Source organism: Netta rufina (genome assembly GCF_964035555.1).
Source record: "Netta rufina genome assembly, chromosome: 7".
Lineage (NCBI taxonomy): Eukaryota > Metazoa > Chordata > Aves > Anseriformes > Anatidae > Netta > Netta rufina.
The window spans coordinates 12,800,268-12,828,013 of NC_140130.1; the positions used below are offsets into that span (position 1 = coordinate 12,800,268).

General features: G+C 42.7%; 1 protein-coding gene across 6 annotated transcripts in view; it reads right to left on the minus strand.

The window, feature by feature from the left end:
• Positions 1-27,746, minus strand: part of ZMIZ1 (zinc finger MIZ-type containing 1) — a 345,320-nt gene that overhangs the window by 271,635 nt on the left and 45,939 nt on the right. For 5 of the 6 annotated variants that reach the window (XM_084290259.1, XM_084290257.1, XM_084290258.1 and 2 more), the window contains exon 2: positions 25,743-25,853. The gene's annotated coding sequence lies outside the window, so the exon portion shown is untranslated. Of the gene's footprint in view, positions 1-22,781; positions 22,911-25,742; positions 25,854-27,746 lie in introns of all 6 variants that reach the window. The other variant, XM_084290254.1, reaches the window with a different exon arrangement.

Here is a 27,746-nt window from a genome sequence, read left to right on the forward strand (position 1 = left end):
CATTACCGACGAGCATTATCGACTCTGGTTTTGTAATCCTTTGAAATGCATGCTCGGGTTGCGAAAGAGAAAGAAACACAGACACATTTTCACGTCCCCAAGAGCTGAGCCCCACGGTCTGGTTCAGATCCTCTGCGTTTAGTGGCAGAAAGCAATTGAAGAGATGCAGGGAGTAACAAGGATTAAAATCTGTGCTCTTCAGTTAAACAGACTGAGAACCTGCAAGGGGTTTTGCAGCACTTAGTTCCAGCCTATGAAAGGCGCAGGCATCAATATCGCATCTGCCTGTTCTCCTTCCCTAGCCAGGCCCCATGTTCTGACCTCTCTATTTCCCAGACAATTCACTTCCAAACGTACCCTGGTGCACTCACAATCCCACAGACCTTTCTTTTACCCATACCTCGAGTACTTTCTCCACCCAAAGGAGAACTGAAAAGACTCAGGGTTGCTGCCCTTACCTGCCCTATCCTACACCTTTCCTCCAAGCCCCAGTCTGCATTAGCGTATCAGCTAAGGTGGTTATATGCCACCCTGTGCAACAGCACTCGATTCTGAGTTATATAAACAGATTGACAAAAAAGCAGACAATATTTTTCCCACCATTAATATGTACTCTAGCAGTTACGTTAACCTCTCAACTCCTTCCCTATAGAGCACCAGGCTCAGAACAGCTAAGGCTTTTGTGTCCCCGATATCTTCCCAGCCTACAGCTCCCAACTCCGTCAAATCCTGCCTATTTCCATTGCAGAAACAGCTGACACTTCAGCTGTTATCTTTTTCCTCCCCCTTTTTTCCCCCTCCAAAAAGCAGTCTAACCAAACCAGCCAGAGTCTTGCTCTTTACATGTCCTAAAAATCAGTGCACAAATGTCTTTTCTGGGTACTCAGACTGGTAAAGTGGGATTGAATAAAATTCTCCTGCCAGATCCTCTGGTTAACTTCCCCAGGATTCCTGTTTCTCTGGCTATGCTGAAGCTCAGAGAACCCTGCATAGGCAATACAGGCAGGAGACGAGAAAAAAAATACCACCAAAATCAGTCCAAAGTTCACATTTTCTGTAAACTTTTTATGTTCCTGCATTTGAACATCAAGATGATGAACAAAACCAGAAAAACATTTTCTGCCTGGTAAGAATACAGGCCCTTTCGTTTTATCTCAGTAGAAAAGCAGATCTTTCAAAAGCAAGTAATTGAAGTAATAAAACATGGTGTTTTAATAGGCAGGCCTGTGATTTTAAAAATTCTGTGGTATCCTAACAAATACGTAGTTGAGACCAACTACCATTTTTAACAGTCCTTTGTTAATCTTCCTGTGCTTCCACAACCAGACCTTTTCCCTGTACAACATAAAATATCGCACAACTTACTGCCAAATGAGAGGCTTCCTCTACCTAGAGCTTCCAGTACAGGTCAGAAAATACAGTCAGGCTTAGAAAATGCAGTGCATAAAAAAAGAACAGAGCATGTGAGGGAATAGTTTGACACATGCAGACGATCGATAGCAGATGAAGCGAAGGCCAGAAGGCACGGGGCAGCCCCGCTGCTGCTGCGGGGACTCCGCGCTGGCTGAACAACGGCAGGGCCGAGGGCAACGGCAGGCAAGGTGGGAAGTTTTCCAGAACCAGATTTACAATCCAGCTATTTAAATACACCTTGCATAAGAGTAGACAAAAAGGGGTCAGTACGGGGGCAATACTCGGCCAGAAATCAGGATGTAAAAATAAAGCAGATCTCTTGCATGCGAACTGCAGCTAACGCACCGCCATGGAGAGACCCACACTTCTCCTCTAGTGCACAGTTTTTGTCCTTTCTAGAAACAAATAGTTCATTTCCTCACTCTCTGACGCTGGAAAGAGTTATAAAAATCTGTAGCAAGGAAAAAAAAGAGAGAGGGAGAAGAGACAGCAGCCTCGTGCCCCAGCTACTCCGGCTGGCGTCAGGTCAGGACTGCACGCACAGCCCTGCTGCCGGTGGGGCCCTGCTGACCCCAGCAAGGCGCTGCTCTGCACCACGGACACTGCTGCCCTTGCTCTGTTTTCTCCAGAGCTCATGGTTTCTGGTGGGTACCACCAAATTGGTAGGCAACTTCTTCCTAGAGGCCAGGCTGAATGCAGAAGGCTTTGGGAACAGGAGGCAGCAAGAAAGGTGAGCAGCAGCCACAAAACGACTCTCTCCTGAGTCTCTCAGTGCTATTCATCAACTAGGTGTTTTTTTGTTTTTTTGTTTTTTCTTCTTCCACAGAACTGTGAAAAATCAATCAGATTTGTGCTGCAAACTGATCATTATGACAGGGAAAACTCTGCATTGAAATTGATTTGTTTAAGTATATAACTACGCCACTTACACTCCCCCACAACTTTGTAGGGTAGACCCTCGGGATCTCAGACAAAAAAAAAGGACAAGTGCTAACCTCCTTGCTATGTTAGCTAAATGCTTTTTTTTTTTTTTTTTTTTTTTTTTTTAAATTGGTTTCAGACCAGCTAAAATGAAGGCAAGGCAATCGAGACAAAGTGCAAACTGGTTCAGAAAATGAATGAAACCAGATTAATGCATTTTATAAATTACGCGCAGCAGCAAAGATTAAAGATTCTGATCTGTCCCCTGTGTTTTGTCCTCATTTCACCTTCTCACAAGTGCAGTACTTGACTAGCAATATTTCCATAAAATCTCAAACACTAACTATGGAAAGAGTCTAACATGAATATGGAAAAGAGAACTATAATGAGGCAGGGAAGAAAAAAAAAAAAAAAAGCTGCCTTTCATTTTTAACTTGCAACTATTAGTTAAGGAGCTCCACCCAGAAAAAATCCATCCCCAAGTGCCCTGGTGGGTTCAGCAGACATGCCAGACAATAGACAGAGCGCTGCAGAAGGAGTCAAGAGAGCTGCTTTCTGTCCTTGATACTTCTGTTTTCTGCGTGACTTGGGACAAATCACATCCCCTGTGAGTGCCTTGTCTCCTTCCACAGCTGTCGACTCATACTATGAAGTTTTAGGGTATGGATTGCCTACTGCTTTGTACAAGCAGAGCGATTACCATAGAGGGGATCCACCCTCAAGTACAGATTAAGCACTGCTGCAACACAGCTAGTAATGAATGAACTACCAGGGGGTCTTGTCATCTGCCTTGTCATCTACAGCACTGGAGGTGTTACATATCCTTCACACAACGAATTACCCAGGTCCCAGCTCTGTGAGGAAAACAGCACATAGGTACCACAACTCCACGGCTTTTAGTACCCTTATTTATAAAGGCATCAAACAGCAGACACCAACTCAGAGCTCAGACACGTATGTTCCCACACATCCAAGCTCTGCACGCTATGAACACGAACAGCGTCCATCTTCCTGTTCGACTCAAAGGGACAAACAGCACAAATCCAGACACATGCAGGAGCAGAGCTACAAAAACCCTCAAAACATCACATTACTACAGAATAATACACTGTATTACACTTGAATCATGAGTTATTAGGTGTATAATGAAGTTTAAAAAACAAAGCAGTTCTACTATGTTCAATGGTCTTATCAGACAAGTCCCGCTTCCTTTACCGCTCAGTAAGGAAATTCAGAGCACGTTTCAGTAACAAGGTGACCACACACAACACAATGGCTTGCTTTGCTCCCAATCTGTTTAGCTATCCTTCATTCGGGGTCAATTTGTAGCCATCCTTAGAGAAAAGCACATAATAAAACCAGGACAGTTGATTTTGTCACATGGCATGTCTTTACTATCATTTTTTTCTATTACCGTACTAGTAGAGCTCAAAGATCACGCCCACCACTCCTCAAACATCAGAAACATATTGTGCAAATGTCATCAACTGAAGAAGAGAGTTCAATTTCCCCAAGAGATATTTCCCCAAGAGAAAATGATAGACTTCATAACAAGTTTGCAATGCAAATAAGCAAGTTAAAAGCCTTAATGGTATGACTCAACACCATTTTAAGTGGGCAAAAGTGTTCTTTTATGTCTCATTGCTAATTTCTTTTTAAACATTACTTATACTTTAGCGAGAGGATTTCTGTATTTGCAAGCAGGCATCAGTGGCCTCTTCAAATAATCATGCTGCAGTACATTTCTTCATGAAATGGAAGAATTCATCTTCTCTGAAGGCCCTTCACTGGTACAACAGTATATCCATAGCCTTATCCATGAAGACACAAAACAGCACATTGCCTCTTTGGTCAAGAAATACAGAAACAAAAGAAGTTACAGATGTACAAGACAGCATTTAGTTTCTGTCTTAAATATTATGTTACTTTATATGACTGGATTAGTGGACTTCTGCGCAGGATGACTTCCTTCTCACGGGGAGCTGCTGAATATACTTAGGGAAGAGAAGTTTCAAATACTGTGTCTGCAGCAGGTAAGAGGCATAGCAAGCAGCTTGGTGCCTACAGATCAAGAAGAGTCTATAATGAGGATCAGAGTACAAGCACAGCGGAGCCTCTGAGGAAATGGAAGGAGTTTCTGAGGGACCAGGCAGGACTGCACAAAGTTTTATGCAACTCAGAGATTCACCAAGCTGCTTAAAACCTACTCTTGGATTAAGACCCACCTACAAAAATACAGCAGAAAATAGCAAGTTGTTTGTATACTTATTTCCATCCGTCTTATCTAGCTGCCTTGCATTTATTCTGATGAAAATGTAATTTATCTAGTACTTAAAATCTCAGTTTCAGAATAACAAGTTTCAGAGCTGTTTGGGAGCATTCACTAATAGAAAAGGGTCTTATCACACACAACTCAAAACCTTGGGTAGTTCTGTGTCCTGTCAGTTTGTTAGAAGAAAAATACAGAGATCTAGCGTGGTCCTAGAATCAAATTCCAAAATACACAGGAGCTGACAAATTTCTTGAACGATGTACTTTCCACACATGTATGTAACATGCATGTACAAGTCCAAACCCATTTTAAGTCCAAAATTTTAACTCAAGCAGATGTTTAAAATCATGACATTGTCTTTTTTTTTTTTTTTTTTTTTTTCACCAGAAGTCAAGCTGTTGTCAGACTAGATTTTGCAGAATTAAGGAAATGGAAAACCCTGAGCAGGACATCTGACCAGGAGAGGAGGTGGGTGACCAACCCCATGCGATCCCACAGTTAAAACCAACATTTCACTGTGGCAATTCCCAGATGAGCAAACTCCAAAGGCTCAGGATGAAGACAACATATCTCACTTGCTGTTCTATATCCTATACTGAAAAACAAAACAAAACAAAACAAAACAAAATAAAACAAAAAATAGAGAGTAAGCTGCCCAGGTTTATGAGATGTGCATGGGTCCCCACAGGTGAGTGAGTTTACTCTGCACAAGGGCTGATGCAGCAATATGAAATGCTGACAAAGGAGAAGTGAGTTCTCCTCCTGTAGACCACAGGTGTATTGCTATGTTACTGTGACATGCCCATGTTTATTCCCAGGACAATAGTAAAATTTTTCAAAGGGTTGTGCTATGTGAACATACCAGAGGAGGGTAGTATTTGCTTGGGCATCTCTGTATGGCACTCCATTGTGTTGCTTAGGAATGCCCTAAAATAGTAGATCAACTGTTGAACAATTTCCCTAATCTGCATGTCAATGATTTACTCAAATCTGAGAATTGATTTGGTCCCATCATACGTGGTACCGTTTTTAACCTTTTCCTCCACATGCCATCCAGTTTAGAAGAATATATTAGGCAGTGACCCTTCTTCAGTTCCCCCCAGCCCCAGAACTTCTAATGGCAAGTTGATCTGTAATATATTGCAGGGCGTCAGGTCTCAAATTTTAATTTTAGGATATTTGAAGACATCTCAACACACAAACTTCTCCCAGCTGTGGGATTTTTTTATTGCAGATACTTCCACACAAGTCTGTCACCTCTCACTGAAAGATTAGGAACAATGCACAACATTCATGCTTCTGCAGAATTCCCCTTCCCTTCCCATGAAAGGACAGTGCCACTTATTCTCCCGTTTCCTCATTAAAAGCTGTGTGTTTTTTTTTTGAAATCTTGACAATCATGAAAGCAATCACAATAAGATAAAAACTGGTTAAACTAACTCACCATGCTATTTTCCTCAAACGGGCAAGAGCCAGGCATGCTGAAATACAGCATTCTCATCACAGCAGCAAATGTTCTTCGCTTTATGCTGTTCTAGCAGCTGCGGCCCATCTATTTGTTTTATTTGGCCTTTTGAACATCTGCATAACTTGCATTCTTCAGATACTAGGTTACTTCTTTCTCTGGATGTGGGGGTGGAGAAAAGGGGGGGGGGGTGGACTGAGCCCTACAGTTTACCTAGTTTTGAAATCCACCATACCTGAGTCAGACACACAGATTAATGTGCTTTAGATATTTTGTCTCCATGGGAAAAGAGAAAAAACAAAGTCAAACATTTTTTAACCATTTACTTGTTATAAGTATGTCATACAAATCTATCAGTAAGAAAAATAGCCCAACAACCGTGCAACCCGAGCTCCAAAACCATTAAGTCAGCCAGCTCCTATGGCTTATTGGAAGTTATGCCTAAGAGTGACAATGAGTGAAAGTTGGTGACAGAGGAAGCCAGGCAAGATAAAAGTTTGCAAGATAAAAATTTGCTACTGTTATTTGCCTTGGTGTATGAAGTAACACTGCACCAAATGGCACCAGCTCCTAGCTACAGTTAGCACGAAAACCAACAAAAGTGTGCTCTCCCGGAAAGCCAGTGTAGTAGAGTAGTTCAATGAAGGAAGGCTGAAATGGATAAACTACAGATTGGATCCTGAGTCCCTACAAACAACCACAAGCTTCCAGTTCATTCACCTCTGTTTATACCATTTGTCTTACAAGTTCAAATAATGGTCACTTACCAACCCCACTGACACAGACCAGCGAAAAGACCAGGAGAAAAGCCTGACGCTGGGGCAGCGTCAACCATCTAGGAAAGAATGGCAGGCACATTGTAGAAACGAAGAAATTGAATTACAATGACAGCTGACATTTTCAAAAATCATTGAAGCGGCCATGATTAAATCATACATCAAATTAAAATGCATATAAAAATGTTGCATTTCCCACTACGATCCAATCATACTCATTTATTCAAAAATAGGCTCCTACAGTAGGCTTCAGCTTCTTTCAAGGCTGCAACCTCCTTCCTAGCTAGTCACGAAGATCAGATTACGAACTCCCTGGCCTTTTTACAGATTGCACCACTCACTGAGAATTGAAGACTACTGACCTTGGATTAAGAAATTTAACTGAGACAGGTTAGACTATCAACCTGAAATGAGTGACGCTTTGTTGCTTCATTAAAACGTCAGTCTGAAGAAATATTCATGTCCACGAAAGTTTATTTTTCTAAGTACACCAGCTGACCCGATAAAAATTAAAACCTTCTACCTACAAATCTTGTCCTGCCAATTAAACAGAAATCTACTCATTTTTATAAGAAGTATTGTTTAAAAGTTCTAAAGCAAAGAAACATGAAACCAATGTTTTCCCTTAAGACAAGTGATTTATTTATAATTTTTCTAGTATCACTTTAACAAACAAATACAGACCCCAGAAGACAACAACTGGATGGAAGCATTATGGCTGCTCCTGTCTCTAGCAAGTAGGTAACACTTCATCAAATGTCTTTAATTTTCTACAGCAGGCTTTGTAGGAATATGAGAGAAGTTCTAGATGCAACTGAAAATCATCATTAACTGCAGCGTCCTTTTGATTTCATCCATGCATACCACTAGCTTGTTTCTATCTCACAGAAAGAGGGGCTGTGTATGAAATCAGGAGTTTCAAAAACTGTTCTATGAACCTACTTCTTCCCTCCAAATAGCATGACTCCACGCACATCAAAGTTGGCTAAAGATGGAAGAATCCTTAACAAAACTCAGGGAACAAAAGGATGTAAAAAGAGACAGAACTGTGATTCCCTGTGTCAAGGACATTTTACTAGACATCTGAGGAAGTAAAATCTGAAAGAAACTGTAGACAGACCAGTCTTAGGTAACTTTCTTAAAATTTCCTGTATTCCTAACTAAAGAAGACTCCGCATTGGAGAAGTTCTTATAGGAACAGAAAAAGAAATATAGCAGAAGACAGAAGGCTATCTGAATATAGATGCAATTGTTTTGGACTGTTTAGAGAACAAACCCGAAACTTCCAAGTGGGCTGATGCCTGTACATTTAGCCACTAGCACAAGCACTTTTGCATTGCTCTGCAACATATTAAAAAATAGTTTCTTCAGAAATAAGTGCAATCAACTGCAATCTAATCTAGTTGTGAGGTCTTCATACAAGAAAGGTATGAAGGGGGGGTTGATTCATTTAGTTTTATTTTCTACCTCCTTCAGCCTGTTTGATTATATGTAAAGTACTGCTGAACTAATTTAAGCAGTCCCTCACCACACCTTCAGGGAGCAAATTATCTACACTTCTGTTAAGCACCAATGTGCTACAACCATTGGTGTTATAAATGTTGGTTTATTATCATGGCAGCAAGTCACGCTAGGAACCGCAATAAAATCTATTAACATTTTATTCAAGTTCATGGTCGTATTAGGTCAAGTACTTGTGAATAAACTCTAGAGGATGAAGAACTAGCTTTGAGACTGTTGTTACCAATTGGTTACATTTAAGTAGATTTATTATTCGGCACAAATTGTAGAGCTCTGACTTAATTCCATCAGGGACAAAAATATCTGTAAGATAACCAAGTCTGAGAAGAGAAAGAAGGAAAAAAAAAATAAATGTGTCTACGTATCCTCAGAGTGATCAACACCATGCTAGATGAGACCAGCACATCTGATAACAACTATCCTATGCCGCGTGCATGCCTTGAGCTGCTCCATCAGAAACCATAGAAAATACAGACCAACGTTACTTATATAAGCATTTGCAGTCCTCAAACACCACAACCCAACAGGAGGCAGGCATTTGTTCCAGATAAAATTCTCGTGAATAACGTTTTTCCTCAACAATGTGGTACAAACTGTGTCAGTGTTTCTTGGATACTGAATTTTAAAGACTGTCAGCTCCTCGCAGCATAACCAACCCCTTGTTTTTCTCAATGCTCGCCAGTTGGACGAAAGTATTATTTAATTTAATTATGAAATATAGCTCAGAACAGAAGTATTCCAAGCTCTGCAGCAAGATTCCATTTGTAACTCCAAGTAGTGTAAAAACAAGAGTTAATTGCCTGTACAAATATTTCAGGGTAGTGTTTACGTAATCTACAGTACATTAAGTACCAGAGTTGTGCTCTACTGATAGGTGAAAGAACAACTTTGAAAGGCAACTGCGTTGCCAATTAGCTTTCAACAAATATGTACACAAGCTGTGCTTGCAGGCTCGCGCTCAGCTTCCTCATTCTCTGCAGATTGCCCAGTTTTATAATGGTGAACTCCTTTATACTCAAACACCCAGCTAACTTCTCACCGCTTGAACAAGAGAAGGCAGCGGGTTTTATTCAGCCGGAGCTGTAATGCACCCAAATGTCACAGCTTAGGACGGCGATCTTTGACCAAAGCCACGTTCCAGTCGCAAGTGTGGGACACAAACCCCTTCGGCCTAAGCAGGGAAAATAAAACCACGGCTGCAGTTAGTCCCAGGAGTATGGAGCTTGCCTGCAAGACCCAGCAAGGCACACAAATGTCCCACTGGTCCCAGCTCCTGCATGCACCTCTGGAGAGGCTGAGCCCTGAGCACGAACACCCACGCGCATGCTCGCAGCAACCGCGCCACCGTTTTGCCTAACAGAGACGTACACAAATAAAGAACCCAGCCCAGGTTCACAAAGCCACGTGAAGAGATTAACGCTCGTAGTCTTTGGGAATAACTGCATCGTGCTCCTCCCACAAAATGGACTTGTTTCCAGTCCAGGAAAGCAAACTGCCTGGGGCTGAGGCCTGCACCTCTGCTGCTTTGGACAGGCCGGCCCTGCTGCTCGGCGTGGCCTGGGCAGCGCTGGACAGCAGCGTGCGGAGCTCCTCACGGGGTGCTCAGAGGGGGGCTGCCAGCAGCCTTATGAGTGACTGGGTCTAAAGGAAATGTTCTGTAATTAGCTTAACAGTAAGTGCTAAAACAGCTTTCTGCAGTGCTTCCAAGTTCCAGTGCTTTTCACAAGATACTTCTTACGCAGGCTGAGTTACTGCTCTGCTTGCTACAATGGAAACAAGCCTGAAGATGAAAAGAGTGAAAGTTTATAGAAACAGGAAAGTTCAAACAATTCTGGAATTCTGCTTCATAAATTCCTTTAACTCACATAATGTTATATAAATTGCAATTTTGATAATAAGACAGCTGAAAATAAGTCTAGTCTTGTAAGTTATGTGGGTGTATGGTTATGCTTATGTAAGTTTCGATATCCACATTACTTTACGAGCATATGTCTAAGTCTGCTGCTGTGGATATCTCTGCTCTCCATGTGCATGTTTTGTTTCAGTACTCAGGAAAATCATCACTCTGCCATACTGCATAAAGCTTGCGAGACCTTTCTGCTAGGTAGAAGTTATCAGTCTTTCAGCTAGTACCCTCATGGTATTCAGCTGAAGAAAGAGAGAGAAGGAGACTTGAAAGTACAGCTGAAGTCTGTGTGGCCCTGCTACCACTGATTACAAAAAGTAACTTCTCCAGTATTTTCTGTAAAATGGTTCACATCTGGTCTGCGTTATAACAGAAAGGGTTGCCTGACGATCTGTCACAGCCACCCAGAGATACCAAAGAATAAACAACTGATCCTTTGATGTGCTTGTGTGATGGACAGCTGAAAATCTGCGGGTCTTATTTATTTATTTTTTTGCTAATGCAGTGCACAGCACAAGTAAGTCCCCCCTACTTTTTTATTATTCTTTTGTAAATCTGTTCGGCTCATATACAGTATGTTACCAAGTTGGGATGTCCATATCTTAAAGTGGCTTATCTATGCAGCAATGTTAGCCTTCACCCAAGCGGGTATTTGAAATTCTGTTGAGGAGTAAAGGACATGACATGTATTTTACTAAAACATAAAATTTTTACATTTTAAAAGCAAGCTTAAATTCACATTCACCTGCAGAAGTACTGACAAACAACTCAGACCAGCTCGTGTACCTCGGTGCACGCAGCCTGAGCAAACGAACGCCTCCCTGCTGCTGGGTGTGACTGGCCACTGCCTCCAATTATAGAGGATGAGCAATGCCAGCACCGGCACCTCTGAGCTCAAACCCTGCAAAAGCTTTCGACACCTCTCTCATTTGAGAGGAGAGTGAGCTGAATATGGTGACATTTTCTCCAACAAAACCGTATCTATTCATGTGCCTTTATAGGGATCTTTAACAAAGGGCTCTGAAGTCCAAGTTCAACTGTAAGGAAGGAAAGGGATTTGAAATCTAATTTCTGTGCCCTTCTCCACGATTATGAAGCCTCAGTATCAGTAACGTACCCAAAGAAAAAAAGATCGCTGCTTCAAATGTAAATGAACTGGAATGCACTGCTACAGAATCAAAATAAAAGATTGAAAATACATATGGTGACTGTACTACATTAATTATTAAAGCTGCTTAAGGAACAGGAGGACCATATGGAGTAAAATAACGCACAGAAATAATACGAGTCTCATAAAAAGCTATGTTATCTTTAAATAAATTTTTAATAGTTTCAAATTGTATTTACATAAATATACAGCTTCACAGATCATCTTGCAGTATCTTTTGAGTAGTCAGGTGGTTTTTTTTAGTATTATTCTCTCTCCAATTATTGACATAGGAAAATACATTGCATGTTTTACCTTACATTTGGATGTACATAACCTTTATTTTCTGCAATAGCATTTGAAAACTTCTCTACTTCTCTCTCCTTCCCTGAACACTGTATACATTAGACCTTTCCAATTATACCAACCGCAGTTATATTCCTATGTAATGACGGCACAACTTGCACGTGATTTATACATAGCTGGCCACGCACCAAATTGTATTTCTTCCTCCTAGCAAAAGGTCTGAAGATGAACAAAAGACTTAAGCTGCTTCTTCTAAAACAAAACATACAGGTATCCTTCAGTTTGGATTTAGAATTACAAGTACCTGTTTTCTTTAAGAAACGTGTGCTTTCGAGCTTTTTTTTTTTTTTTTTTAGAAAACATTTCATTTCCCATTATGTTTGTGTACCTGTCATGTTTGTGATCTTTATCATTATTATAGTGAGCAAAAAAAGGGGGGGGGGGATCAGACTTAAGAAATATGTCAACAACATTTCCAGTTCCCTGTCATTTCGTCTAATCATTTATAGTGATATGACTTCTGGTTAACACTAAATATCTAGCGATACTGTGGAAGATGCAGCTTAGCCCTGTTCATGTATCTTGACATTTTAAGTGTTGCCAGATTTCTTTTCTTGCTGCCACAGCTAAAGAAAATCCTCAAATAAACAAAAAACAAGCATGCAGAAGTGATTTCACAAATGGCAAGGCTGGTTACTTGTTTGCAGACCTGTGCCTCCATTTGCAGTCCATTGCTACGTGGGAGAGGTCTTACACACAAAATGTCAGCCTTGTTCACCCTCGAATATAATCCTTTCATTATCCAACACAGCACAACAGAGCCCACTGCCAGAAGACAGGTGGGGTAACTGCATATAAGGTAATGGACCTTCCTACTTCGTATTTCAACTGGTTAGGATTTCACAGAGAAATAACTATATCCCTTGTTTTCTCACTACAAAACGAAGTACTCCTATCATGATGGTGAGGGGGGGAAAAAAGGGACCTTTGTAAAATGTAAATCCAACAGCAAGGGGGAAATGCTAGAAATCTCAGTTGCACACCAAGCACGCTCACATACGCGAGGATCTCTAACCTGTTCAGAGTTGTGGCAAGTACCCTCAGGGAGCTTTAACAGCCAGAAACGGTGCCAGCCACAGGAACCAAAGGGGGGTTTGCTGGTAATTCACTGAGTGCCCAGCAGCTCAGCAACACAAGCCTGCGCAACCCCAGCCCACTCCCCACGGAGGAGCAGGGACTGACTTGTCACGCAGCACTGCTGGCACTCCAACACTTGCTCTTTGATGGCAAGGTGAACACGGCAGCACGGCCCCAAAAATCACTTAGAAACAAAAACCCCCACTAGCTATGTAACTCTTCATTTCGACAGCCTGTTCCAGATCAGAAATAAGCTTACACATTTAAATATCCTTAAAATGGCTGCTTGCAGATTACAGCCTGGTTGTTTCAATTTGGCTTCCTCCTTGCCCGCCCCATCACCCTGAAAGCCACAACACCACCACTACCAAAATAACAGGGTTGTGCTAAAACAGAGGCTAGTCTGCGCCCACGCTGCTCCCTTCCCAAGGTGCATGTGGAACATGGGGTGCATCCCCTGTTTCCTGAGTGCCTTAGTGCCCCCTTGACCCAAAAAGGGCCTTGTGTGGTGTCACTCACATGGCCCTGAAACGGGCCATCGGCTCCATCCCCAGCTCCCAGAGCTGGGGCTGCAGCCAGGAACCAGAGCCTGGCCAGGGCTGGGGGGACCCTAGAGCTCCCCACCTCTCCTCAGATGACCCCACTGGCTCTGCTGGAAGGATACAGAGGACAAAACCAAGAGAAAGAGTAAACAGCCAGAACTGAAACCACTAGCTGTATGCGTTTTGTGTTTTACCTGTGCAGTGGTAATAGTAATAGCTCATTTTAGCACCCTCAGCCTTCCAAGTTTAGTTGCATTTTTTCTTCTATTCAACTCCTCCCATCTTAAACCAACACACTGGGAAAACAAATACCTGCTTTTGTTTTTTTAGTTCAGGCCAACTGCCTTACTTGAGTTCCAGGACCCAAAGCTGCACTGTTTGCTGAGTTTGACCTGAATTTCTGGTACACTACATCATTTTTAGACTATTAACATTCATTTTTTGATAACACTAATGTCTAATTGTGCTAATTTTACAAGAATTTGAGCCAATTCCGAGCGCCATAGGTAAAGGCCAGTTAAAATCATGTTGGCTTTACTAAACTGCTATTTGAAACCACACAAAGTCATCGATACTATGGATTGATAATGACTTCTACTCCCCATCTCACAGTGTTTCTCCAGCTGCATTTGATGGTTATTGCTACAATTATCTGCATTTTAATTTTTCAGCATTCACATTTTTCCACTACTCTCTCCAACAAATTTTTCTTTTTTGGCCCACTGCCCTTCCTCACAGTGTCCATAATCCATGGAGAAGAGATGGCTGATGGTGTTATCACAGGCAAACAGAAAGGAGCTAATGGTAACAGGAACTCCTTGCTAGGTAATTATTACAGGAGAAAGAATGCAAATGAGCCCTAATCTGTCTTGCACAATGGCAGAGGTCTCAGATTTGCATTAAACCTTTCGCAGTGCTCTCCCGGATAGGGGACTCTGCAGATAACAATGCATCTGGAACACAGGCTGCTTCCTCCACTCCTCGCTCTTCATTAAACTGTGCCTCCAGCAGGTACAGTTGTCCCTGAATGACTTTCCCTCCCCCCCTCATGGCTCTATTCCCTTCCTCCTTCCCCCCTCAGCTTTGCTGGAATAAAGCTAACTGTGCATGCCATTTGGCTTGATTCATGTTTACAATGAAGAAGAAAGCACGGTTTAGTTATTATACAGGGGAACGGACATCAGGAAATCTCAGTTCTATTCCCAGCTATGTCATTTGCTTGCTGGGGGACTGCAGGGAAATAACTTGGCTTTTCTGTGCATCCGCGTGTTCAGCTAGAAATATAGGATTGACATTTGTAGCAGCCCAACAGCCTCTTTCATTTCACAATGACATCTGCCAAACACTTGCAGCAAGTGCTCGACTGTGCTTGAAAACAGTGAGCTGCAGTCCTTTAGCAGAGCCAGTGTCTGCATTTCAGTTCCCTGTCTGATAACAGGTTTTAAGAAATTATATTCTTTCCCAGTGTTGTGTGCTGTTATAAAAGGACCTAAAGTACTGTATGTCAGCTGGGGGTACCACAGAGCCCGCCGATACGTCTGCCCACTAGCAGATCTCATATGAAGCAAGCGTAGGAATTATGGTAGAGGTTCTCTGATCACAGGTCACATCGCATCAGGACAACATGCCATTTTCTCAGACCTTATCATCTTCCTTTATGGTTTGTTTGGATTAGGAGTATAGAGAGAAATGTACTGAAGCCTTCCCTAGGGAGCCCACCAGAGTGAAGACAAATTTCCTTACTAGGAACCGAGGTAGAACCCACCTTTTGCAGTACAAGTGTACTCTCAAACACTTTCTCAAGATATTTTTGTTAAATCAAAAAAATATATTTTATTTTCAAAATTTATCAGAAAGCATCAGACATCAGAAAGTACCTACTACAGAAACATTGTCTGTTGACAAGACAGGCACTTACAAACATTCTATAAATCAGTATATAAAGTAACAAATTAGTACATTAAAAATATCATTTGCATTGTATGTGAGGAACAGGTTCAGAAAGTCAACATGAACCACAAAACACAGCTGACCATCACTGCTATTTCAGTAGCACTTCAGTCATGAATTTGTACTGGAAATACTAACCATATGCACAGGCTAACTTCTTGGAAATCTGTTATTAGGCAGGTATCCAACTAATTCAAAACAATCTTACTGAAGATTACCAGACACTTTCTACTAAGTTATTGACAAAGTATAAAGTAGCTACCGTTTGGCGAGTGGATTCTGCCAGCATCATTCGCGACTATTTTTGCTTCCTTTAAATCAAGCATTTGGGGACTTGTGTACAACCATGAAGTAACTTAAACTTTAGTCCAAACCACAGATGTACATGGTCTTCTCTGTCAGGTGTAGATGGAGACTCTACGAGAATCCCAGCCACCAAAACCATTCCAGCAGTCACCAAGGAACCATGCAACATCACACGACTGGGTACCACCACTCCCAACTACACCTTTCAGATACAGTAATCATCCGCTGCATTTCATCTGGAGACAGCTTGCACGCTTTGCTCCTTCATCTATGAGGTGTTCTTTTTTCTGCCTCCCTGAATTAACCAATGCCAGTACCAGCAGGCAATTCCTTTCGAAACCGGCTGTGGCTGTATTTCTGAAGCCTATGTAGCTGTCTAAATTGGGTAAATACTTAGAACCTATTAAGCTATTGCCAGAAATGATCAAATGGATTTAAAAAAAGAATATAAGTAAATAAATGCAGTTATGGAATGGGCTGGAGTTTAATGTCATGGAACAAGTCATTTTTCCAATAATCAAGGTTTTGCTCATTTCCATCTCAGGAACAGTAGGAGGGGCAGTCACTTTTTGCAGTTACTGGATTATCCTATGCTTGTCACTCAATCAGACTAACAGATCGCTGGGAATCTCCATCTGACAGCAGTACTGTGCACAATTACTGCACGGCAGTCATTTCACCTAAATCATCAGTAGCCAGTTGCAAAAAAAAAAGTACGTCTTTTTGAATGAGGCTTCAGGTCCTTTATGGCACTGAGGTCCTCTGAAAGGCTCTTCTCCCATTTGTACTGGCATTTGGAAGGACTGAGGTGGTACATTATGAACGAGCAATCTTTACATCAGAACAACAAAAGCTGTCTCGCACCGATTAGCTCACTTAAAACAAAGGAGACTCTCATTCATCTTGTTCATAAGGCCGCAAACATTAGAATCATAGAATCATAGAATATCCTGAGTTGGAAGGGACCCTTAAGGATCATCAAGTCCAACTCTTGACACCACACAGGTCTACCCAAAAGTTCAGACCATATGACTAAGTGCACAGTCCAATCTCTTCTTAAATTCAGACAGGCTCGGTGCAGTGACCACTTCCCTGGGGAGCCTGTTCCAGTGTGCAACCACCCTCTCTGTGAAGAACCCCCTCCTGATGTCAAGCCTAAATTTCCCCTGCCTCAGCTTAACCCCATTCCCGCGGGTCCTGTCACTGGTGTTAATGGAGAAAAGGTCTCCTGCCTCTCGACACCCCCTTACGAGGAAGTTGTAGACTGTGATGAGCTCTCCCCTCAGCCTCCTCTTCTCCATGCTGAACAGGCCCAGTGACCTCAGCCGTTCTTCGTACGTCTTCCCCTCCAGGCCTTTTTTGTATTTAATCTGTGTGCTAACTTTCCAATGCCAAAAAACATTCATTCAGAATGTTTGCAGCAGTACAAGAAGGGGTACTGTTAAATCATCAAGCTTAAACAGGTATCAGAAGCTACCATTTTTTACATTTCTAACTTGCTCATGTCCAGATTTGTCACTGACCTCTAGGCTACTCCTCCTCGGAGACCAGTCCTTTAAAATTGCCTGCTGGTGCCATTTCTATACATGCAGAAATCTTCTGTATCCAAATGTTCTGTAGAATATTAGAGCCTCAGATGCTCACCATCACTTGGAAGTCGGGGATTACCACACTGTTGCTGGAACAGCCAAAGGCATCAGGGCAGAGAAAGTCAGCCAGGACAGCTCAAACCAATGTCACCCTTGCCAAAATGTGCTCAGCTGACCTGGCCCAGAGCTGACACCACTGTGTCACCCAGCTCCTTCCTCCTGCCTGCCTGTCTCAGGGTGGCAGTCCTGGAGGATGGGCAACAGGATGCATAGACGGGATGTCTTCACATGCAACTGCTGCTCACACCCTGAGCCTCAGCCCCGAGCTTCACGAACACTCTCACATTAAGCATTAATCAACCAGCTCAGCAGTGTTGCCAAATAGCCAGTCAAATATTTACAAGGTTTTCAGAAGGTGCTAGATTAACCTCATACTTTCAGTATAAAGGCAAGGTCCAAGATTTCTTACTTGATTTTACATATCCAAAAGTTGCACTTCTCAAGTTTTGAGATTCACAACACTGTTACTAGAAAGAAAAATCCAAGCAGAAAACCTAAAAGGGCCTCAAGGCACACTACAACAGCTGCACTGCAGTTGCAGCAAGTAGAGTAGCTGGTTGTGTTGCTACAGAGGACAGCAAGAGCATCACCACAGCTGGTGACTGCAACCTCACTGGACCAGTAGCTTTTCCTTCACAAGCTGGGTACTAGGCCACTTTACAGTAAAGACAAAAATTGCCAGCGTGCTTTCAAGGATCTCAGTAGCTTTTCCCCATATCATTCTCACCAGCCATTCAAGAGTTACCCTCTATAGCAACATGCTCTGTTTCATGGATTCAACCTTTCAACTTAAGCATGCAAGACTGGGAGAGCTGCTGGGGTGGAGGAATTAACACCCAAACGGCAGTGGGAAGCAGGCTATGTTAGGGACAGGCTTGGGGAAGGGTGAGCTTGGTGGCAGACAACTGACTTGCTAGCATCCTATCATCAAGTCACGTTAAGCCTAACAGTTGAACTTCTCCAGATCACACAAATTCAGTAACCTTACCACATAACTAATTTGTAAGGGGGTTACCTGTGAGGTGACTTGCATGAACCAACTGCTATTGTGAGTTGTACTTGAAAAACAGTCTTTTTATCTAGTCATAAGTGGAGTTAATTTTAAGCTGAAATGCAGACATTTAAACCGATTTATCTTAGCCCAGAGTAAATGATTTCAGCATTCCAGAGACCTGTGTCTTCATCAATGTGCATTCTTTTTCATCTGCTTCATCTTGGTCTCTGTGGGTATTTGCTATTATAGCCCTGCTCTGCCAGGCACACCATCACACATCCGATGGCTTCTACAGGTTTTCGGGAGAGACATCGGGGAACAGCACAACGGCACAGACGCCCTGCTGAGGACAGAAGATCGTTTGAACAAAAGTAAGCAAATTTGCTTCAGTTTAATAGCCAGTGACAGGCAGGCTGTGGCCCTCCACCTAAAGACCCAGGTAGCACCTCCCTGGTGCATTTCTGTCCATACAGCACGAGTTGGCAGGTAACTGCTGTCGGGTTTCAGGCTATGCTAGCAGTTCCCAGGCAGGATCATATTGCTTCCTTTCCAGCAGCAGCACTCCTGCAAACCCACACAGGGGGGTTGTTTGCTTGCTGGCTGTGTGTGTAAAGCCTGCTTTCTCCAAAGAAAAATACCAACAAATGAAGTATGGAAGTTGGTAAATGATGGTCTCTAGCATAAAGATCAATCTGTGAGGAACGCTTCTTTTTCTGTTTTTACATGTTATACCTACTTCCCATTTGATTCGATCTCCTGCATTCTGAATTGGCCACAGCCTAACACACAGACAGCAGAGCCCGCAGAGTGCAGCGAGAAAGAGGCTACTGCACTATGAAGCTGGTGGCAAACCACAGTCCCCCGTGAAAGCCACATGTGCCAGAGACCAAATATTTTGCATTTTGCTTACTGCTAATAAAGCTGCTTCACTTCATTAAAGACAGCTTATCATTTTATCTACTCACTCTGATTAATTAACCTCTGGTTAAAGTGAATGAGCACTTGATTTGAGGATTCTATTAACATGACACTGGTGAACCACCACTTGCATACTGCCATCCCTTTCCTTTTATCCCCCATTCTTCCTAAACCAACAATATCTTATTATGTAATTCAGATTCTCACCCCAAGACCGCTCTGAGCATATCACAAATACTTTTATAGGGAGGTGAGGAGGGAAAGGTCCCACAGGTTGAAGTCATGAAAGGTTCCATTCCCCAGCTGGAATATACACATGAATTTCATCTACTTCTCACTATGATCATGATCACAAGCTTGGAAATAAACAGCATGGAAAGAAGACAGACAGGTAAATACAGTGGGTTGCTGGGAACAAGGAAAAAAAAGAAAATAGTACCAATAGTACTCACGATTAGTTTGTCCTTCCGGAATAACACAGTTTTAAATATGAAGCACAAACAGCAGCCAGTTCCACACAGAACCCCGACTTTCTTCGACAGCGAAGAACTTTCTCCCAAGCCAAATACCATGTGCTGTATACGAATAAAGACAGCTTCTGCTACACTATATGCCTACAGATTTTACAGTTGCATATTACGGCCAAATTCTCAATTTCTAGCAGCAAAAAAAGCTTATGTTACTGTTCTTTAGCCAAGCATCTGAAGACTGAAATATAGCTGCTCATTTTGCTGGCAAACAGTGCTTCTTTTCATATACCTCGTTTTCATCTCTGTTCAATTGATTCTACAAATGTCACAAATATCCAAAAGGTGCTTGGGAAGCTAAAAACCTTCCCTTAGTTTCTCTCCCTTGAAAAGTTAAGCATCCTTTCTTTTGCGATAACGATCACAGAAAAGATGGAAAGATCATTAGACCTAAAATCATAATGAGCTCATAGTTTGAGGAAGGGGTGGGGGGAGAAGGAAGTAAGGAAACATGGAAATAAAATTTCTTTGGTCACCCCAAGACACAGGTCCTATTTCCTTTTCCACAAAGGTAAACCATAGGTAGAATAGTACCGAAATTACTGGAAGCTTTTTATTTAATATACAAGAAATGTACAAGATCTCTTTCAAGAAAAGAGCATGTTTAGGTTATCAACTGTAGAGTATAAGCACAAGCCTGAAATTCACAGTCCAGCCAGACAGCACTGTATGTGGGAAGGCACCAAAGGAAGCTCTGGTTTACATCACACGGCAGCGTAGTAAGTGACCATGAGTCACTGATGTGGTTCATCTGGCTTTTAAGGCCATCAGCACCAGATCAAAAATGTTTCAGACCACATGTTACAAAGCACTTCCCAGTACAAATTTACCCAGCCAGTTCAAATCTGTACAGGATTTTCTAGACAAAATTTCCTCACAAACACAGGGCTTCCCACAGACTTCTGTCTCACATCTGACAAGAGGCTAAGGCAGGTCTGTACAGGAATACTTGGGCTAATTCACCAGGATTTTAGCACGTCTTCCCATGGGGATGAGGCAAGATCAATGATCCCAGCACCACCACCAGAGCTCTAAATAGCACCCAGGCCTCCCAGCTCCCTGGCAGCAGCACCATGTTCTCTACACCTTAAACCACGCAGATGGCAGAGAGCAGACAAACAACACAAGGAAACATGGTTTTGAAATCATTGTTTTGGGATTTCAGGTTCACTTCGAAATACTAATAGCAAAAAACAAGCCAGTAAAATTTCTCCCTTAAAATCTTTCTGAACACTCAAGTTGTTGAGGTACCTAAGGAATGCCCAGGCATCTTTGCACAGCTGAAAGATGGAGCAATATGCAGCCAGATGAGTTGTTCCCTAGCAGAAGGGAACAGTCATCACCGGTAAGCAAACAAGGCAACAAACCAGGTCTTTTTCCATTGCTAGCTTCAACAAAAACATTCAAATCCGATTTGGCCTAACAGCTTTCTTATTGAGAGACTAACACATAATATAAGCAAAAGTCATACCAAAACCTGCCACCTACGCTAATATCCATGCGTTATACTTTGTTCCTCTCAGCCACTAATTATGGATTAGCACCACAGGCTCTTTCCAAAAACTTCATCCTGCAGACTGCTGGGTTGTACTCCCACTGCTCTGCAGCGCTCACTGAGAGTCTTTCCAGCTGGAGCTCCTCTTCGCAAGCCTGCGAAGCTTTGGAGAGCACAAGGAGCCACCTCTGAGCTCCAGGCACACAGCCGCACAGGGGGTGCAGGTGGGCAGAGAGCAGGCCTCCAGAAGCATCCCTGCACGCCCGCTGTGTGGGCGCTGAGGAGCTGAGCTGTGACCGACCTGCACTGCACCAGGGTGGCGGGCAGGGGAGGGCAGGCCCTGGGCCAGGGACACATCACACCACGTAACATTTGCCTCTCAAAGTGCATTCACAGCTGTGTATTTGGTGTAGGCCTGTACTCCTCTAACAGCTCAACCACCGGGCACACTGAGCTCCACGGCACCGAGGGCAATCGAGGCAGGCGGGCTTTAACCGCTGAAACTGGAGGAGGGCTGCGGGTGCCAGAGCTGCTCCGCTAACACTCAAGAACTGCAGGGTTTCAGCCGATGGTGGCCATAGCTCCACAACATACAAAAGACAACACCTTCAAGCCCTCAGCACCCACAGATGCCCTGCGGCAACCCTGTGCTGTCTTTTCACTACCTCTCCCCTGCAACCCCATTTGCTACCCTGTTCACCTCAGGGGACCTGTGAAGGCTATCCTCAGCTAAGGGCTGGCCCAGAGAACTAAGAGGATAAAAAAGTTTAATATTATATCCCTTGCTACAGTTTTAACCTTGTTTCTTGTGCCCATACATGCCAGACTTTTGCTCTATTTCTCAACATTTCTTGAACTTGTATGTGAAAGAAGTGATTTAAAAAACAACTTCAGCTCTGAATTCCCCCACTTGGTGTGTTTAAAACTGTCTAGGATGTGTAAAACTATCATATTGAAGGTATAAAGTAAGCATCCAGCTTTGTGAATTTTAATTCACTAAACACATGGTAGACATACAAGCATCCTTAAAAACACTGCTGGAAATTGCTTTTCTTCTCAACTAAGATTTTTAAGATTAAACGTTACCCATACCAGAAAAAAAAAAGTTAAACGTGTAACTTCCGTGAAGTAAAAAAAAAAAATAAAAGATCAGAAATTTCAAGAAAGCAAGATAGCACAGACTCAATGTTAATTTTATTTAATTAAGTACTTAAAGACTTTAAGATATAAACTGGGAGGCTTTATGAGCAGGACTGGAAAAACCTCTTGTAAGGTGCGATACAGTTTTGATAGACGCTTACTGGATTTACATTTTGCTGAGTACAGTCACTGAATCCTAACCCAAAACTTCTCAAAGGATTCGGAGGGGAAAAAAAAAAAAAAGGACTTGAAACAAATACCTTGTTGAAATGCTCTACAAAGGCTCAAGAGCTATGACCTTGATTTATATATGAAAAGAGAAATACAAACAGGGTAAGTTTCCCACTGACAGGTAACTTATTACAGGCACACTGCTTAACATCCAGTATCACCCACCTGAAATGCTAGCCGGCAGCAGTATCACCTTTCCCTTGGAGATGGTTCAGGTCAATACAAATGACAGCAAAAAAAGGCAGGGGGGGACGACAACAGAAGATCTTTCAAAATCAGCGCAAAATCATCATCCTAGATGCATGGATAATGAACACGATTTCTGAAACCATCTGAATGGAGATATGGCTGCTCTTTCAAGGAACAAAAAATGATCAAAAACAATCTTTGTGCACATTTAGTTAAACATGGGGAAGGAAAGCTCAGCATTAAATGTGGCAAATGCCACAAGCTGTGGGCCACTAGCAAAACCTGATCTGTTGCTGCCCTGTCAATGCCCTGCCTCTGCCTTCCCTTCTGTTCCCATTCAACACTAACCGGGGCAGGGGCCTCCCCGTCCCCCACCTTTCCTGACCCCGCTCTAGTCTCACACATGGGCAAGAATTTCCTTTAGCTTTGGTTCTCAAATTTCAGTATCACGCCCAGCCCTTCCTCCCAAAGCTTTTCACCCCAAAGAATACAGACTGCATGATGGCATTTGATAATACCGACTCTTGCTTAAACACCATGCATTTGAAGACAGTTTAAGGGCATTTTACAAAGGTATGGCAAAAGGACTTAAACACATTTCCTGGACTTGTGAGCTAGTGCTGCAGCAGCTGGAAAGGGCCACTACTGGCCATCACAGGGACTGCCTCCCGCTCCTCGCTAACACAGAAAGAATGCGTGCAGACGAGGTGTTTGTGCTGGAGCCATTCCCAAATGCCAACTTTGGAGGGACGATCTGCCTGACACTGCAACTCAGGAAGCACATGCAGGGGAAGGAGGAGGAGAGCAGCAAGCAAGGAATCCCCTCCAAATTTCCAGTGCTGTCTAAGAGGAACAAACAGACGTCTCAGACACAGAGAAATGACCAATGGTCAACTGAGGGGTTGTGCACAGCCCAACATCAGAACTTGCCTCTGCTGTAAATCACTGTGTGAGATGTGTGCTGGTAGGAGGCAGTAGCAACAGCTGATGTCCACAATCCCACAAAACAGCTTGCGGAGTTCTTGCATGCCTCAGCCCCAAAGCCAGGGAGTTTGAAGGCATTCAGAAACCATACAAAAACTCAGCTGGAGCTACGAATCTTAACAACAGCTTTCCTTCACACCTGCAGCTCAGCCAAGGCTCCCACGTCTCGGTGTGCCCCAAGATTCTGTGTTTCAAAGGAATTTTAGAGCCCTTGACTTGTCTGGGGGAAAATGGGTCCAACAGCTACAAGGCAGCTTTTGTGGGCTCCTCCTCCCAACACACCGCAGTGTCAGTGGCGGAGGCAATGCCTGCCTGCAACAGCGCAGTCGGCTGCATTATTTAGTCTGGCACCAAGGAGAAAAGCTATCATCCATTTTTAAGTTAAATTCAGAGAACCAGCTGGGGACCAGCGATTGCCATTTCTGAAGTGCAAGAAGAGGAGTGTAAGCAGCCTTTCCATAGTAACAAAGATTAGCAGCCTGCAGTCTGACACTCCTCCTGCATTAAAAGATAGGAGACAAAGCGACAGACAGGTAATTACATAGACAGGGCCCTGGGGAAATTGCAAACTCCTCGAGAACCCTTTAGCTGGTCTGTATGTTTCTCCTTGTCTCCATTTCCACTGAAGGTCTCAAAGAAACATTTGCCCATTAGGTCATTAGCTTTATTGCAGGAGGTAGCCAGGCAGCTGGTAGCAGTCGTTCAATAAAGACTTCGCTTGCCTCTGCACCATCACGAATGAGATGGAGAATGAGAAAGAACATCCCAAGGCACATTACCTGTCTGCAGCTTATCCTTGATAAGTTAGTGTACTTAGTCAGTCTGAGGGGTCTGACAAATGAACTCTGACAAATCTCACTGGTGCAATTTAAGACATTATTGCTTTGCAATGTCTCCCCAAACCCTTCACAAAGGTTAGCACCACAGAGCAAATCTAGAAGAAAAACATACATCATGCATCGGCCTCTCAAATTCAGAACCTAGCAAGCTCACATAAGCTCCTTCTCAGTGCTAGGTTAAGACATTAAACTGAAGTGCAAAGGCTGAGGTCTAAACAGAAGACACTGCCTCCACTACAAGAAGCATTTGCCTTGATCACAGGGTCAGAATGGCATCTCAATGCAGTGCAGTTAGTTCCTAAAGAAATACAAATCTCAACATTCAGTTTCAGTATTGAAATATACATGCAATTTGTCCAGAAGCTTACTTCAGTCTACTCAAGCATCCCATTATGCTCTATGAATCACAGCACGCATATACCCTTGCAAATTTTATGTCTGGAAGTTGAAAGACTGACATGGATTGCATCATAATATGTAACTACAAAATGTAATTACTTGGAGATATTACAAAAAAGGTACTTCATTTGAATTCTCACCCACCGTATTTTACACTTCTGCCCAAAACTTCAAGTCTGGAGAGGTAGAGAATTATTGTCTGTCCTCAACTCTTCACAAAACATCATTCAGATATGGAGCTGGTGTTCCAGCTCATTCATATCTTATCTGTCAGTGGTATAAGCAGCCATGAAACCACTGAAGACCCCATAGAAGACAACCAGGTTAAAAAAATAAGAAAAACTTAATGACGTATTTTTTCAACTTGGCTTCTTTAAATCGCAGTATCTTCTCATCTAAGCTAATATTCAAAGACACAGTTAATCAGTCCACAGTACAAGAGCTATATTATTATTTTTTCCCCACAAGTGTTTATAAATCTACCTCATCTTCCAGTTTTTTGTGAGGGACCACACCCTGCACATAGAAGCGAAGCACCAAGCGCACAAATCTTTTGCTTGCATCAGACTATTAAAGGCAAGTGGAGAATAACCCATGTCAGCCAGGAGACTTGTCTAAATTCCACGTAGACAAGCCTCTTCTAAGATCACCCTTCTTTCCAAGAGGAACCGAGCAGGCAAGACACCTCAGAGAGCAAATAACAATTGCCTCTTACCTTTTTGAAGAGGCCGCCGCCAATTAGCACATTCCTGGAGCTTCTAAATCAGGCAAGGAAAGGGGGAGGTGGGGGTTGGAGTTGTTTTCTTCCTCAGCACGACAGTATTTCCTAAAGGAGAAAACAAAACAGAAGAAGTAAGTATCTGTTGATAAGCATTAGTTGTGTTCTTTTTAAGACACTGCAGAATACAACAACTACTTTGATATGCTACTGTGCCTCTCCTTCCCAAGCCCCAGAACATCAGCTCGAGCTGTTCTGTCTCTTATCATCAACTCAAGTAAGGAATATGAAGGCTGAGTCACCTACTACTAAGAAAAACAAAGATGGATTCACCCCAGATTGGGATAAAGTCCCATAGTCAGGATGGGATGAAGTCCCAACCAAAAATACTCTTGAGCATTCAGTAGTAAAGAACAGAGAAGTAAACACATTTCAGCCACACTCACACCCACTTCTGTAGTAAGTTAAATGAACCGTTTTCACTACCAAAATAGTTGGCAAAAGGCAAATTCCAACTCGTATCCTGAACATATATATAGGCATATACTGACATTCAAGTGCTTACATACTCTGTACTGCAAGAATCATATCTAGAATTATGAGGCATGTGCAACCAGTCATAACTTCTATTTCTTTTGCTTGATGTAACTATTCTTCTTCTTAAAACAACCTATTTTCTTTAGGCAACTTACTCCAGCTCCATTGAATCTTTCAATAAATAGGAGAAAAAATTAAATACCAGAATGAAGGGAAAGGGAACCAAAAAGCATTCTTGTGAATAAAAATGCCATTTAGAAGTCATTTTTTCTCCTGCTTCACTGCCATAAAACCATAATGCCTCACCTCAGCCTCTCTCTTTGCCCCATTCTGACCAGGAATTTAAGGAAACTTACAGACATCCAGATTTAATGGGCCCCTCCCTACCTCCAGTACCTGCTTCTGATGAAAGGCAGGAAAATCAAGTGGAAAATTAGTTTGAAGGGTGCATGCAAGCCATTAACATATTTGAGGAAATGGCAATCCACTCAAGGTTCTCTGTGGGGAACGAGCACAGGGAAACACATCCAGTCTGTTCTCCATCACATTTTGTTAGCTCAGATTCACACACAAAGCACTGCCCTTTTTCTGTCCCACGGAAAATCCAAATGCAAGACTTCAAAATATGAAAAGAAGCCCACAATAGACTTCTGCACACACCTTCATCACACACACACAAAAGACACTTATCCTGCCTGCCAAGAGTGCAGAATGGCAAAGGGGATCCTAGTCCCCCAGAAGAGATTCTGTATGTACAAGGAGTCCCAACAGATACAGAACAGCAGACCAGGCAGCACTTCTATAAAAACATCTCCCTCCAGGCCGACCACGTCTGTCCGATTCCAAATGGCCACAGTTCCTGCATTTCTCTCAAGGACAAAAGCTCTGCTCTTCTCTCCTCCTGTCAGCAAGGCTTAAAGCTGCAAGACTAATTCTATCCAGATTCCCCTCTAGATAGGCAATGATTTAAAGAATTCATGAAGTAACAGTGGCAGTGTAAATAAACAATGAAAAACTAAATAAGGGTCACAAAAAAGGGAAAACATGCACTAAGGAGAGAAAGAACAAGATTAGTGACTCCAAACCTCCTCCACCTTGTTACACTCACCATAAATAGGTCATGCAATATCTGACTATGCAGAAGAAGAGAATCCAAGACAAAGTCGACCTGTTCAAGACTCTGCCTCTCCAGCCTGTTCCCTGCAGGCGGACCTTCCTTCCCACACTGGTTTATTCCACTTGCCTGGCGTCCTACATCCCCTTGGCATTCCCACCTGCTGTCAGACTCCAGTCCCCTTTGTGCTAATGGATGCAAAGCAACTTAAGCCAACATAGGGAGTACTCATACTCTTCTTAAAAAAAAAAAAAAAAAAAAAAAAAAGGGGGGGGGGGACACATTACTACAGCCCTCACTGCAGAGACATGGCAAGGAGTGACCTTCAGCGAGTTGCTGCTGACACACAG